The following is a 13,442-nucleotide window of genomic DNA, read 5'->3' as shown; positions in this document are numbered from 1 at the left end:
AGTTACAGAGTTCGGATTTATAAATCATTCTAAAATAAAACAGTTGTTGTTGTGGTCTTCAGTCCAAAGACTGGTTTGATGTAGTCCTCCATACTACTCTATCCTGTGCAAGCCTCTTCATCTCCGAGTAACTGCTGCAACCTACAGCCCTCTGAATCTGCTTCTGTATTCATGTTCTTCCCACTACGACTTTTACCCCCCATGCTTCCCTCCAGTACTAAATTGGTGATCCCTTGATGCCTTAGAACGTGTCCTACCAACCGACCCCTTCTTCTAGTCAAGTTGTGCCACAAATTCCTCTTCTCCCCATTTCGATTCAGCACCTCCTCACTACTTACGTGATCTACCACTCTAATCTTCAGCATTCTTCTGTAGCACCACATTTCAAAAACTTCTGTTCTCTTCTTGTCTAAACAGTTTATTGCCCATGTTTACTTCCATCCATGGCTACACACTAAACAAATACTTTCAGAAAGGACTTCCTGACACTTAAATCTAAACTCGATGTTAACAAATTACTCTTCTTCAGAAACGCTTTTCTTACCGTTGCCAATCTATAGTTTACATACTCCCTACTTCGATCAACATCAGTTATTTTGCTTACCAAATAGTAAAATGGTTCTGAGCACTATGAGACTTAACTTCTGAGGTCATCAGTCCCCCAGAACTTATAACTACTTAAACCTAACTAACTTAAGGACATCACACACATCCATGCCCGAGGCAGGATTCGAACCTGCGACCGTTGCGGTCACGCGGTTCCAAACTGAAGCGCCTAGAACCGCACGGCCACACCGCCCGGCCCCCAAATAGTAAAACACGTTTAAGAATTCCTAATGTGATTCTCTCACCATTACGTGATTTAATTCGACTACTTTCCATTGTCCTCGTTTTGCTTTTGCTTATGAACATCTTATATCCTCCTTTCAAGATACTGTCCATTCTATTCAACTGCCCTTCGAAGTTCTTTGCTGTCTCTGACAGAATTACGATTTCGGCGGCAAACCTCAAAGTTTTTGTTTCTTCTCCCTGGACTTTAATTTCTACTCCAAATTCTTATTTTGTTTCCTTTACTGCTTGCTAAATATACAGATTGAATAACATCGTGAATAGGCTACAACACTGTCTCACTCTCTTCTCAATCACTGCTTCCCATTCATGCCCCTCGACTCTTGTAACTGCAGTTTGGTTTCTGTACAAATTGTAAGTAGCATTTCGCTCACTGTATTTTTTAGAATTTGAAAGAGAGTATTCTGGTCAACATTATCAAAAGTTTTCTCTAAGTCTACAAATGTTATAAACGTAAGTTCGTCTCGCGTGTTCCTACATTTGCCCGGAATCCGAACTGATCTTCCGCGAGGTCGACTTCTATCAATTTTTCCATTCTTCTGTGAAGGATTTGTGTTAGTATTTTGAAGCCGTGACTTAAAGTGATAGTTCGGTATTTTTCACACCTGTCAGCACCTGCTTCCTTTGTAATTGGAATTATTAAATTCTTCTTGAATTCCGTGGATATTTCGTCTGCCTCACATATCTTACTCACCAGATCGAGGAGTTCTGTCGTGATTGGTTCGCACAAATTTTGTCTATTCCCGGCACCTTGTTTACACTTAAGTCTTTCAGTGCTTTGTTAAATTCTTCACGCAGTATCATACCTCCCTTCTCATCTTCCTCTACGTCCCCTTCCATTTCCATAATACTGACCTCAAGTACATCTACCGTGTATAGACTCCTTCCACCTTTTTCCTTACCCTTCTTTATTTAGGACTTGTTTTCTATCTGAGCTCTTGATATTCATACAGGTGGTTCCCTTTTCTCCAAAGGTCTCTTTAATTTTCCTGTGGGCAGTATGTATCTTACCCCTAGTGATACATGCTTGTACGTCCTTACATTTGTTCTCCAGCCATTCCTGTTCAGCCATTTCACACTTCCCGTCTATCTCATTTTTGAGAGGTTAGTATTCCTTTTCGCCTGATACATTCATTGAATTTTTATATTTCGTGCTTTCATTTATTAAATTCAATATCTCTTGTGTTACCCATGGATTTTTACTATCCCTCGTCTTTTTACTTACTTGGTCCCCTGCTGCCTTCACTATTTCATCTCTCAAAGTTACCCCATCTTCTTGTACTGTAGTCCTTTCCCCTGTTCTTGTCAGTTGTTCCCTAATGCTCCCTCTGAAGTTCTCTACAACCTCTGGTTCTTTCAGATTATACAGGTCCCATCTCCTTATATTCCCACCTTTTTGTAGTTCCTTCAGATTTAATCTGCTGTTCACAGTCAATAAATTGTGGCCAGAGTCCACATCTACCCCTGGAAATGTCTTACAATTTAAAACTTGGTTCCTAAATCTCTGTCTAATCATTATGTATATCTGAAACATTCCGGTGTCTCCAGGACTCTTCGGCGTATACAATCCTCTATCGTGATTCTTAAACCAAGAGTTAGCTATGATTAAGTTACGCTCAGTACAAAATTCTACCAGGTGGCTTCCTCTTTCATTCCGTTCATCTACTACTTTTCCTTCTCTTCCTTTTCCTACTACCGTATTCCAGTCCCCTTATGACTACTAAATTTTCGGCTCCGTTAACTATGTGAATAATTTCTTTCATCTCGTTATACTAAAAGGTATCAGATAGATTATATAATGGTAAGACAGAGATTTAGGAACTAAGTTTTAAATTGTAAGACATTTCCAGGGGCAGATATGGACTCTGACCACAATCTATTGGTTATGAACTGTAGATTAAAACTGAAGAAACTGCAAAAAGGTGGGAATTTAAGGAGGTGGGACCTGGATAAACTGAAAGAACCAGAGGTTGTACAGAGTTTCAGGGAGAGCATAAGGGAACAATTGACAGGAATGGGGGAAAGAAATACAGTAGAAGAAGAATGGGCAGCTTTGAGGGATGAAATAGTGAAGGCAGCAGAGGATCAAATAGGTAAAAAGACGAGGTCTAGTAGAAACACTTGGGTAACAGAAGAGATACTGAATTTAATTGATGAAAGGAGAAAATATAAAAATGCAGTAAATGAAGAAGTCAGAAAGCAATACAAACGTCTCAAAAATGATATCGACAGAAAGTGCAAAATGAGTAAGCAGGGATGGCTAGGGGATAAATGTAACGATGTAGAGGCTTATCTCACTAGGAGTAAGATAGATACTGCCTACAGGAAAATTAAAGAGACCTTTGGAGAAAGGAGAACCACTTGCATGAATATCAAGGTCTTTGATGGAAACACAGTTCTAAGCAAAGAAGTGAATGCAGAAAGGTGAAAGAGTATATAGAGGGTTTATACAAGGGCGATGTACTTGAGGACAATATTATGGAAATGGAAGAGGATGTAGATGAAGATGAAATGGGAGATAAGATACTGCGTGAAGAGTTTCACAGAGCACTGAAAGACCTGAGTCGAAACAAGGCCCCTGGAGTAGACAACATTCCATTGGAACTACTGACAGCCTTGGGCGAGCCCGTCCTGACAAAACTCTACCATCTGGTGAGCAAGATGTATGAGACAGGCGAAATACCCACAGACTTCAAGAAGAATATAATAATTCCAATCCCAAAGAAAGCAGGTGTTGACAGATGTGAAAATTACCGAACTATCAGTTTAATAAGTCACAACTGCAAAATACTAACGCGAATTCTTTATAGACGAATGGAAAAACTGGTAGAAGCCGTCCTCGGGGAAGATCAGTTTGGATTCCGTAAAAATATTGGAACACGTGATTCAATACTGACCTTACGACTTATCGTAGAAGAAAGATTAAGAAAAGGCAAACCGACGTTTCTAGCATTTGTAGACTTAGAGAAAGCTTTTGACGATGTTGATTGGAATACTCTCTTTCAAATTCTGAAGGTGTCAGGGGTAAAATACTGGGAGTGAAAGGCTATTTACAATTTGTACAGAAAGCAGATGGCAGTTATAAGACTCGAGGGGTGTGAAAGGGAAGCAGTGGTTCGGAAGGGAGTGAGGCAGTGTTGTAGCCTATCCCCAATGTTATTCAATCTGTATATTGAGCAAGCAATAAAGGAAACAAAAGAAAAGTTCGGAGTAGGTATTAAAATCCACGGAGAAGAAATAATAAATTTGAGGTTCACCGATGACATTGAAATTCTGTCAGAGACAGCAAAGGACTTGGAAGAGCAGTTGAACTGAATGGACTGTGTCTTGAAAGGAGGGTAATAAGATGAACATCAACAAAAGCAAAACGATGATAATGGAATGTAGTCGAATTAAGTCGGGTGGTGCTGAGGGTATTAGATTAGGAAATGAGACACTTAAAGTAGTAAAGGAGTTTTGCTATTTGGGGAGAAAAATAACTGATGAGGGTCGAAGTAGAGAGGATATAAAATGTAGACTGGCAATGGCAAGGAAAGCGTTTCTGAAGAAGAAAAATTTGTTAACATCTAGTATAGATTTAAGTGTCAGGAAGTCGTTTCTGAAAGTATTTATATGGAGTGTAGCCATGTATGGAAGTGAACATTGGACGATAAATAGTTTGGACAAGAAGAGAATAGAAGCTTTCGAAATGTGGTGCTACAGAAGAATGCTGAAGATTAGATGGGTAGATCAGGTAACTAATGAGGAGGTATTGAATAGGATTGGGGAGAAGAGAAGTTTATGGCACAACTTGACTAGAAGAAGGGATCGGTTGGTAGGACATGTTCTGAGACATCGAGTGATCACCAATTTAGTATTGGAGGGCAGCGTAAACGGTAAAAATTGTAGAGGGAGACCATGAGATGAAGCAGATTCAGAAGGATGTAGGCTTCAGTCGGCACTGGGAGATGAAGAAGCTTGCACAGGATAGAGTAGCATGGAGAGCTGCATCAAACCAGTCTCAGCACTGAAGACCACAACAACAACAAGAACATACATTTCCTCAATCTACTCATCATCTGCGGAGCTAGTTGGCATATAAGCTTGTACTACTGTGGTGTATGTGTGCTTCGTGTCTGTCTTGGCTATAATAACGCGTTCACTATGCTGTTCATAGTAGCTTATCCGCATTCCTATTTTTTACTCATTATTAAATCTACCCCTGCATTACTCCTTTTTGATTTTGTATTTATAACCGTGTATTCACCTGACGAAAAGTCCTGTCCCTTCTACCACCGAACTTCATTAATTCCCACTACGTCTACCTTTAACCTATCCAATTCCCTTTTTAAATTTTCTAACCCACCGGACCGATTAAGGGATCTGATATTCCACACTCCGATCCGTAGAACGCCAATTTTCTTTCTCCTGATAACGACATCCTATTGAGTAATCCTCTCCAGGAGATTCGAATGGGGGATTATTTTATCTCCAGAATATTTTACCTAAGAGGACGCCATCATCATTTAACCATAAAGGTGCGCATGCCCTCTGGAAAAATGACTGCTGCAGTTTTCTTTTGCTTTTAGCCGTTCTCAGTACCAGCTCAGAAAGGCCGTTGTGGTTGATGTTACAAGGACAGATCAGTCAATCATCCAGAGTGTTGCCCTGCAACTACTGAAAAGGCTGCTGCCCCTCTTCAGGAACCACATGTTTGTCTGGCCACTCAACAGATACCCCTCCGCTGTGGTTCCACTTTCGGTAGGGCTATCTGTGTCGCCGGAACACGTAAGCCTCCCGACCAACCGGCAACGTCTATGGTTCATATGAAGGGAGTGGTGGGGAGGATGAAACAGTTATCATTGCCCAAACAATTGAGGTACCTTTTTAAAATAATAATTTACGTAAAGCGATAACTTTCTAATTTAAGGTTGTATTTTGTTGCTACCATATTTCCTATGTCTTTTTATTAAGTTAAAGAGTAATTACTAATTGGCCTTTGTGTATACATTTTATAAATGTGACTTTTGAGGTTTGTGTACACTTTCCATACATAGTTTCGAAAATAATCTATTTTTAGGCACATTTTAATAACAGATTATAATCATTACATTTAAAGTATGCAGACAAAGTTAAATCAACCACTCAGTGTGGTTACAATATACGCTCATAGAGTTTTCCTACCGCGCATATACATCGCAAAGCGCAATAGAACGGTTCAGTTGGTCGGGAATTGTGGTTTCCATTGAGACGGTCCATTCTGCTGCTTTAACACATATCGCCAAAGTATCGTACGTAGGAGCTAGGGGCGAGATTTTTTTGTAGTATGCATGGACCAGAACAATAAGTTTGATATCTGTTGTGAATTAGTAGTGACTGTTATCACTAAACACACAATGTAAACATATTAAACAAAGGACAATTTAAACAAGGTAATACATAATTTTTAACGTAAATTATTGCAGTATATTTTGCAAACGTTCCTTATTTCTCTCTTGTCCATAGAATGATTAGTGCAATGTGAAATCGTAGTCAGCACATCATCAGTAAGTATCTCATTTCTCCTTGATTCATTTTGTACGTGTTTTTGTTCTTCTTTGAAATAACACATCATCTCTTTTACCAATAACTCAGTCAGAACACAACTACAAATAATTTATAAAACCCTATAAATTTTTACACATTTAGGGCTAGCTGCCAGTCATCACAACAACTAGAAATTTTTTGTAAATCGTCTTGTGTCTTCCTATAGACATTCAACTTCGTCGCCTTACCAAACACCACAGCATCATCAGCAAACAACCGCAGATTGCTGCCCACCCTATCCGCCAAATCATTTATGCATGCAGGGGACAACACACTTCGGGGTGGGGCATTTCTGACGATCCCTTGTCTCTGACGAACACTCCCCGTCGAGGACGACATAGTGGGTTCAATTACTTGAGAAATCTATGAGCCACTCACGTATCTGTGAACTTATTCCATATGCTCGTACCTTCGTTAACAGCCTGCAATGGGGCATCGTGTTAAATGCTTTAAGGTAATCTGGAAACATGGCATTCGCCTGTTGCCCTCCATGCATAGTATGCAGCATATCAACTGAGAAAAGGGCAAGCTGAGTTTCGCACGAGCGATGCTTTCTAAAACCATGCTGATCCATGGACATAAGCTTCTCAGTCTCAAGAAAGTTTATTATATTCGAACTGAGAATATATTCAAGGATTCTGCAGCAAACAGAAGTTAGGGATATTGCCCTCTAATTTTTGGGGTGCGTTCTTTTACCCTTTTTGTATACTGGAGACACCTGCGCTTTTTTCCAGTCGCTTGGGACTTCCCGCTGGGCGACAGATTCACGGTAAATGAAAGCTACGTAAGGTGCCAATACCGTACAGCACTCTTTGTAAAACCGAATTGGGATTCCATCCGGACCTGGTGATTTATTTGCTTACAAATCTTTCACTTGTTTGTTTGGTGCGTGGACTGGTGGACGCGATCCATATCGGGGCGTTACAGAGGTCTACAAGCACATATCCGCGGCAAAGATACTAATCTTATGTTGACTCATTGCACCATCTATAGAAAAGCACTTCTTCTCAACCTTTGAGTGTTGATCTGAATCAAGTACTGCAAACTGTCGTAAAGATAGTAAACGTTATTAAACCTCATCCTCAGAAAGCTAGACATTTTAGACAAATGTGTTACGGTACTGGGGCTGAAAGTACATATCTTATTTTGTAGCAGCACTCGTTGGCTTTCCAGTGGAAACATATTATCGCAAATTTTTAAACTTGGGTCAGGATTCTGTTCTTATCTGGAAGAAGGAAGTCATATCAGTGCTAAGTGCTATCTAGACCTGACTTTCTATTAAAAGTCGCCATTTATGTGATATATTTGAGCAGTTAACTCTTTGAATAAATCTCTGCAATGATGTGAAACTTTTCTCTTTTAGCCTATGGACAAATTTTCGACCTTCAAAAAGAAGCTTCTTCTTCCGCAGAGAAAAGCGAACGATGGAGGAGATACGGACTACTTCCAGTGTTTGCAACATTTTATAAACGACAATCAAATAGTCCTCACTGCAGACAATTTTTCTATATTGCAGGACATTTTTCTGGACTTCATATTTATCTTGAAAACTACTCTTCTCAGAACTGTGATAGTTTCCAGTGAGTTCAAAATCCTTTCATGAATGGCTGTCCCTCTGAGTTCCGTGCTACAGAAGAGTTGACAGACTTTCATCTTGACGAAAAGCGAAGTTTTCATCAATGATATTGCCAACGTTTTGGTACTCAGTAGGAAAAGAGTTGTGAAGCTTGAGCACAAAAGAACTGAAAGTATCCCATTTGGTGCCAAGATTTGAAAGGTTTTGTAGCAAGAAGCATGCTCAAGAGTGACACTGAGATAAGTAGTATTTTATTTGTAACTTTTTAAATTAATTATTTCTGTTTTTTTACAAGGTAGCCTACTGGGGAGCCACGAAAACAAAATCGTAGGTCAGGCGAGCCAGGAACTCCAAAAGGTTGAAAAACATGGCTGTCACCAATAATGACTGGCCGGCCGCGGTGGTCTCGCGGTTCTAGGCGCGCAGTCCGGAACCGTGCGACTGCTACGGTCGCAGGTTCGAATCCTGCCTCGGGCATGGATGTGTGTGATGTCCTTAGGTTAGTTAGGTTTAAGTAGTTCTAAGTTCTAGGGGACTGATGACCACAGCTGTTAAGTCCCATAGTGCTCAGAGCCATTTGAACCATTTGAACCAATAATGACTATGTACTTGTGATATGGATTGTACTGCTGCCTCCTAAAGTATTTACTAATCCTCCTGACATGAAACCTGTAGTACACTCTATGTGCTCCAAACACCTTCCTGTTGAAAATATCTGGCCATCCTGGCTGTTAGCTGACTGGATGACAGGATGAAGAGGAGGGGTATCAAATGTTTATTACTCGGAATATTTGAATTTTTGAAAAAAGGCTCAAATGTGTGTGGATTCCTAAGGGACCAAACTGCTGAGGTCATCGGTCCCTAGACGTACACACTACTTAAACTAACTTAAAGTAACTTATGCTAAGAACAACACATACACCAATGCCCGAGGGAGGACTCGAACCTCTGGCGATAGAGGCTGCGCAGGGCGTGACTTGAATTTTTATTGAAACATACAGGGTGCGTCAAGAAAACGTATACACACTTTGAACTGTCATAAACAACTTATTTCCCGTTCTGCAAGGTTAAATATCTGTGAGAAAGTAATGTTATGTTTCTTCAACAGGTGGCAGCAGTGGGAAGGAAGTAACTGCAACATGTCGGACGTGCGTTTGAGCTTTGAAGCGCGGAAGCAGATAATTAAGTGGTACTGGAAGTTTGAGAATGTAGCTTCGGTTCGAAGACAGTGGAGAAGTGAGTATGGTACAGAACCACCTTCAAGGTTAACAATTACACGTCTACGAGATAATTCGAAATTCATGGAACAGTGTGTGATGTGCATAAAGGTCGATCAGGGCGACCTCGTACAGCTACAAGTGATGATTCCACAAGTGCGGTCTTGGAACTGTTTCAGCGTTCGTCTCAAAAATCTTCAAGGCCAGCGGCACGTGAGAGTAATGTAAGTGCTAGTAGTGTGCTACGCATTCTGAAGAAAGCCGAGTTCCGTGTGTACCTTCCACGGCTGGTGCAACAGCTAAGTGACGACGATCCAGATCGAAGGTTAGAATTTTGTGAATGGGTTCAGGAGATGGTGAGACGTGAACCGGTATTTATGGGTAGCATAATTTGGTCGGATGAAGCACAATTAAAACTCAATGGAGCTGTCAATAGGCACAATTGTGTGTACTGGGCTGAAGATAATCCTCACATTACAGTTGAAAAAGGCTGTGAATTTGCCTGGTGTAAATGTGTGGTGTGGTTTGTCTGCAAGGAGACTCATTGGGCCTTCCCGCTTTGAAGGTACTGTTACTGGAGAAACGTACCTAACAATGCCTGCTGACTCCATATTCCCTGCCATTCGTGCATTATACGGAAATGACGAGTTTTATTTCCAACAAGATAGCGCCCCGCCGCACTATCATAGGGACGTACGAGCATACCTGGATCACAATGTGCCAGGTCAGTGGATAGGACGTAGGGGACCAATCGAGTTTCCTGCACGCTCTCCAGACCTCACGCCGCTGGATTTCTTCTTATGGGGGCAGAGTTAAACATGAGGTGTACAAACGTAAACCACGTAACCTGGACACACTTTGGAATGAGATTCAGGCGGTGTGCGCAGAAATCTCATTTCACACTTTGGTACGATGTACGAAATCACTAGTGACTCGTACTCAGAAATGTATTGATGCTCAAGGCCACCAGTTTGAACATTAATCACATTTGCAAAGTACATTTATTTTTCCTATTGGACTTTAAGCTTTCCATTTCCAAAAATTTAACATTGTAGAACGGGAAATAAATTTTCTATGACGCTTCAAAGTGGGTCTACTTTTTTTTTTTTTTTTTAATTCCCAACTGTCCTCAACGCCGTTTAACGGTACAAACAGCGGTCATCGTCAGAGGCAGTACCACACAGTGATGTGGCGTCGACCTTGGCCACTCGAACCGCGCTGCCACAGCTCGTTCCGGCACCGAGCGACAAGTGGTTCCCTCGCCGGCGCCTAGACGGCAGGTGGCTTGGCGAGTGTGAAGTGGTGAGTGGGGCCGATCCACGCCGCGCCGGGGTGTGGGTTGGGTCCCGAGCGGCGCCTTACCTGCCCGGCTCCCACGAGCTGTTATTTGATTTCCTGCCCGCCGCTCGGCAATTACGTTTGTTTACGGCCTGGCGCCGCCAATGACTTGCCTAATTATATTCCTCAACTCCCGTCCGGACAGTCTCTTTTTCTGCGCCATGGCACACTGCCCCGTCGCTAAACTAGTCCGCTACTCGGTCTGTTGCTACAGTGTTTAAAACACTTAGAAAAACAATTAAGACAATGGCTAAGATACTACTCGTAATGAAGTTCAAAGCCCCTCTTGTTTTAGGCTGCATTTGTGAAATAAATTGCCTAAACGAGTCTCCAATAATTATCAATTTTTTTAGACCGCTTGATGTATTTTAATTTATTACAATGAGTCGAGGGACATGAAAGGGAAGCAGTGGTTGGGAAGGGAGTGAGACAGGGTTGTAGCCTCTCCCCGATGCTGTTCAATCTGTATGTTGAGCAAGGAATAAAGGAAACAAAAGAAAAGTTCGGAGTAGGTATTAAAATCCATCGAGAAGAAATAAAAACTTTGAGGTTCGCCGATGACATTGTAATTCTGTCAGAGACAGCAAAGGACTTGGAAGAGCAGTTGAACGGAATGGACTGTGTCTTGAAAGGAGGTTATAAGATGAACATCAACAAAAGCAAAACGACAATAATGGAATGCAGTCGAATGAAGTCGGGTGACCATAAGGGAATTAGATTCGGAAATGAGACACTTAAAGTAGTAAAGGAGTTTTGCTATTTTGGGAGCCAAATAACTGATGATTTTCGTAGTAGAGAGGATATAAAAGGTAGACTGGCCATGGCGAGCAAAGCGTTTCTGAAGAAGAGAAATTTGTTAACATCGAGTATTGATTTAAGTGTCAGGAAGTCCTTTCTGAAAATATTGGTATGGAGTGTAGCCAAGTATGGAAGTGAAACATGGACGATAAATAGTTTAGACAAGAAGAGAATAGAAGCTTTCGAAATGTGGTGTTACAGAAGAATTCTGAAGATTAGATGGGTAGATCACATAACTAATGAGGAGGTATTGAATAGAATTGGGGAGAAGCGGAGTTCGTAGCACAATTTGACTAGAAGATGGGATCGGTTGGTAGGACACGTTCTGAGGCATCGAGGGATCACCAATTTAGTACTGGAGGGCAGCGTGGAGGGTAAAAATCGTAGACGGAGACCAAGAGTTGAATACACTAAGAAGATTCCGAATGATGTAGGCTGTATTGGGTACTGGGAGATGAAGAAGCTTGCACAGGATAGAGTAGCATGGAGAGCTGCACCAAACCAGCCTCAGGACTGAAGACCACAACAAAAACAACATACAATGTTTCGTCTAGTGCCATCATTGTAAGATAACACTATCATGTATATATTTTCACGCTAATTTCATTCAAAAGCTGCGTGTTTTTTGTAGCCCACGGAATGCAGATAATTTCTTGCAGCACACAAATGGTATATGATTTAAGTAAGAGGTTACACACCAACATAATACCTATACACTGTCACTCATATACACACTCTACGAACATGTGCCAGAGAGTCAATATATTAAGTGTGATAATGCCACAGTTTACGAAAAATTATCTGAAATAGAAGTTAAGAAGAGCATGTAAGTCTAATAAAAAAACGCCTATCCAATAAACATCTATAAATTTCCTATTATTACTATAAACATAGACCACTACGAACATGCAGCAACCATAGATACGTGGGCAACCAAATAAACTACATATCGTCTGTAGAACAGTACTTATACTTTGTAAACATATGTCATCGTAGTTGTAAAACTGTCAGATTACTTTCGTAGCAAATTAATTACCACCTTATTTCAGCAAATCTAGATCGACAGTCAAAATATAGTTGCCAACGATGTTAAATGTACGTCACTCCATCTTGACCAATGGTCGTCAAACCTTTATGCTCAAAAGGCAATACTGGCATGATGCTGTGGCACCTCGGGCTGCATATGCACCGATCTCATTATTAATTGGTAACCTACTCCCACATCACCCAACCCCATACTAGCTGTGTTACTTAGCCCTCTGCCCCTAAGGGAAGCGGCCAGTTTGACGTAGCTCACCGCCGAATTCACCGACGTCAATTAAAATTTAGCCGGCGGCCTTGTCGTAGTGGTAACACCGGTTCCCGTCTGATCACCGAAGTTAAGCGCTGTCGGACTGGGCTATCACTTGGAAGGGTGACCATCCGGTGTGCCGAGCGCTGTTGGCAAGCGGGGTGCACTCAGTCCTTGTGAGGCAAACTGAGGAGCTACTTGACTGACAAGTAGCGGCTCCGGTCTCGGGAACTGACATCCCGTCGGAAGAGCGGTGTGCTGACCACATGCCCCCCCATATCCGCATCCAGTGACGCCTGTGGGCTGAGGATGACACGGCATCCGGTCGGTACTGTTGGGCCTTCATGGCCTCTTTGGGGGAAAAAATTAAAATTCAGAGCACCTTAAGATATTACTGTCTCTTTAATCATTTTTGTTTGTTACTGAGCAGGAAATGTACACTCTTAAGAGGCCGTTAACGTTACTTGATGTATTCTCATTCGGCTTTTAGTTGCTAGACGCATGTTATAAAATTTGGCTGAGTACCGCAGGCCGCACGAATACCGGATTCGTTTGACCACAACTAATCTAGATAATACAGGGTGTTTCAAAAATGACCGGTATATTTGAAACGCCAATAAAAACTAAACGAGCAGCGATAGAAATACACCGTTTGTTGCAATATGCTTGGGACAACAGTACATTTTCAGGCGGACAAACTTTCGAAATTACAGTAGTTACAATTTTCAACAACAGATGGCGCTGCAAGTGATGTGAAAGATATAGACGACAACGCAGTCTGTGGGTGCGCCATTCTATACGTCGTCTT

The 13,442-nt window shown here is 41.5% G+C and overlaps 1 pseudogene; it reads left to right on the top strand.

Moving 5' to 3' along the window:
- Positions 1 to 12,671: 12,671 nt before the first annotated feature.
- Positions 12,672 to 12,789, top strand: LOC126253803 (5S ribosomal RNA; annotated as a pseudogene).
- The last annotated feature ends 653 nt before the right edge of the window (positions 12,790 to 13,442 follow it).

This window comes from Schistocerca nitens, chromosome 4, assembly GCF_023898315.1.
Source record: "Schistocerca nitens isolate TAMUIC-IGC-003100 chromosome 4, iqSchNite1.1, whole genome shotgun sequence".
Lineage (NCBI taxonomy): Eukaryota > Metazoa > Arthropoda > Insecta > Orthoptera > Acrididae > Schistocerca > Schistocerca nitens.
This window is presented reverse-complemented; position numbering and strand designations above follow the sequence as displayed.